Source organism: Octopus bimaculoides, chromosome 23, assembly GCF_001194135.2.
Source record: "Octopus bimaculoides isolate UCB-OBI-ISO-001 chromosome 23, ASM119413v2, whole genome shotgun sequence".
Classification (NCBI taxonomy): Eukaryota; Metazoa; Mollusca; class Cephalopoda; order Octopoda; family Octopodidae; genus Octopus; species Octopus bimaculoides.
In genome coordinates, this window is record NC_069003.1 from 21,252,429 (window position 1) to 21,255,869 (window position 3,441).

Consider the following 3,441-nt stretch of genomic DNA (forward strand, 5'->3'; position numbering starts at 1 on the left):
AAACTGCCAGCATCAGTTGTCAGTTGTCGGAGCATTGCATCCTTCAAAACTTCCATGCTTCCTGAGATTCGCCAACACTACACCTGATTTTCTCCCCTCCATACACATGCAAGTATGTATCTGACTCATACACTGTTCACTTTCCAGACATGCTTTATGCATATGCTTTATACACACTTTTGACAAGTTGTAATGCACCTGAGCACTGTATACAATAATTTCATTATCATTATTATACTGTCCTGTTTAAAGCATTGGTGTGGATGTCACATAACATGCACTGGTGCTGGTACCATGTTTCAAGCACAGGTGCTCGTGTCACATTTAAAGCACTGGTGCTGGTGCCATGTAAAAAGCACCCTGTACACTTTGTAAAATAGTTGGCATTAGGAAGGGCATTCAACTGTGGAAAGCAAGTCAAAACAGACTAAGGAACCTGATGTGGCCCCTGGTCTAGTCTGTTCCTTTCAAGCTGTCCAACCCATGCCAGCATGGAAAACAGACTTGAAAGATTATGATGATGAAAACTCCTGCTTGTCTTGCAACATTTTGTTAATCATCATCACCATTGTTTCCGCATCTACTTTTCTTGCTTGCATGGATTGGGTGAAGTTAATTGAAGCAGGTTTTCTATGGCTGGATGACCTTCCTGTCACCAACTTTCACTTGTTTCCTAGCAAGGTAACATTTCCTCATGGCCAGATGTGTGTTCACAGAATACTGGAAATGAATCATACAATGTCAACACAAGGAGGTACAAATACACATATATATTTGATGGGCTTCTTTCAGTTTCCATCTACTGAATCCACTGGTAAACCTTCATTGGTTCACATGGGCCTATAATAGAAGACACTTGCTCAAAGTGCCGTGCAGTGGGACCTAGTGAACCTCATGAACAAAATAAAATTTCTTTAGTCTTTTAACAGTTTCCAACAGAAACTGAAAAAAGAAAAATGATATCAAATACATAAAGAGTTTTAAAAAAACGGCACTTTTTTCTGATAAAACTAAAAACTTATATCTTGTAGAAAACAGCACATATTCACAACTCCTACACAACAGCATCATTAATAATTACACCAAAGCTAGGTCACAAATTTATAACGAAATTAATAAAGAAGCTAGTATTATTGCCGCCAGACTTAAATTAGATAAAAAAAAGAGGTTCTTCCAAAAAAAGAGGCCTTTATAACTATCAAGGACCATAAAAAGAACTTCCTATCTAATCCTAAATGTAGGCTTGGTATTATTAGTAAAGAAATTGGTATTATTAGCAAAAAAAATTTAGGAAAAAAATCAATGAGGAAGTCAGGAATGCTAGTAGGTTAGTACAATGGTCCAATAGTATAGGAGTCGTTGACTGGTTTGAAGCCATTAGGAATAAGTACAAAGCGAGATTTACACAATTTGCTATTGTCGATTTCTATGCCTCTATCTCTAAGGAACTGCTAGATAAAGCCCTCACCTTCACAAGCGAATTTATAGAAATTAGTACACAAGATAAGGAATAATCTTCCATGCTAGAAAGACTTTACTCTTCAACGAGAATGCAGAGTGGGTCAAGACTACCGATACAGAGGGTGCTTTCAATGTGAGCATGGGGTCATATGATGAAGAAAGCATATGCGATCTCATTGGACTATTCCTAACCGATACGTTGGTTAAGACTTTTTCTGACCTATGTTTCACCATTTACAAAGGTGATGCCCTAGCTTGAACCCCAAATACCAATGGACCAGCACAAGATCGGTTTAGGAAGGACATTATCCATTTGATGAAAACTTTCAGTCTTAGCATAACTACAGATACCAACCTGATGGTTGTCAATTTCCTAGATGTATCCTTAGATCTAAATAAGAATATTTACAAACCTTATAGGAAGTCCAACGATAGACTTAGTTATATTAATGTGGGTTCCTGCCATAGTGTTTAAACATTTTGTTAAAAACATTAGCAAAAGAATTCCTAGCCTCTCCTCTGATAGGGACATTTTTAATAGCGTTGCCCCAGTATATAATAATGCTCTAAAAGATAGTGGATTTAGTGAGGAAATAACCTATACACCAGTCACCAGTCTAATAATAAAGAAAAGGAAACAGGAATAGGAAAATATCTGGTTCACACCCCCTTACTCCCCCAAAGTGACTTTTGATATAGGTAAGTGTTTCTTGGCACTTATAGATAGACATTTTCCAGTCAATCATAGTTACAGAAAGCTCTTCAATAGACATAACTTAAAAATTAGTTTTAGCTCAACTACTAATTTTAAAAATATAATTGCACACAACACACGAAAACCACAAAATGAAACCAGCTGTTTATGCACGGATAAAAATTTGTGCCTGCTAAATGGAGCTTGTATGTTTGAGCCCATCATTTATGAAGCCACTGTAGACTCTACAACCACTAAGGACACAGTTTTGACAAAGAAGTATGTGGGTCTCACAGAGGGGAATTTTAAGGCCAGGTTCAACAATCACACCTTGAGCTTCAGGCACTGGGATAAAAGAAAAACGACCAAATTATCCAGTCATATATGGTCCTTAAAAGATAAAGGTGTCAGTTACAACATCCATTGGAAGATTTTAGCCAAGTGTAAGCCTTACACCAACGGTAGTAGAAAATGCGGTCTTTGTGATATGGAAAGATGGCTCATCTGGAAAAACAGCTTAGACCCCGCTGCATGTCTAAATCCAAGAACTGAACAGTTTGGATCATGTCCACATATGGCTAAATATTTGTTAGGTTTTTGGGTCCCCCCCCCCCAAGATCACGGATAGAACCTGCTTTTTATATTGCGTCTGTGTACAAGCATTTTATCTCCCTATATTTTTTTTATATATTTTACATATTGTTTACATATTTATATATATATTTTTATCGCTTTATATATTTTTACACATCTTTTTCTGTATTTTACCTTTCACCCTGCATTTTTCTTGTGCATGTGCGCATATAGACGTGTATATGAACTTTTTTGTGCACGAATGGACTATATACAAGTGTGTGTGTGCGTGTATGTATGTATATATGTACATGTACATGAGTATGGTTACATATATATGTGGATGCACATGCGAGTGAGCATATGCATATGTAGCATGTGTGTATTTTAGATGTGTATTTGAATATAATTGTGTGCATATGGGTATGTGCATGTGTGTGCACATGTGTGCGGATATGCATATGTGTACATCGTGTGTGCATGTACATGTATATATACATGTGTATGGTTGCAGATATATGTAGATGTACACGCATATTTCACACGAGTGTGAGTGAGCATATGCATATATAGTGCATATTTTAGACGTATATTTGAATATAATTGTGTGCGTATGGGTATGTGCACATGTATGTGTGTGCATGCACGTGTGTGTGGATATGCATGTGTACATGCATGGTTGCATATATATGTGCATATATAGATGCATGTAT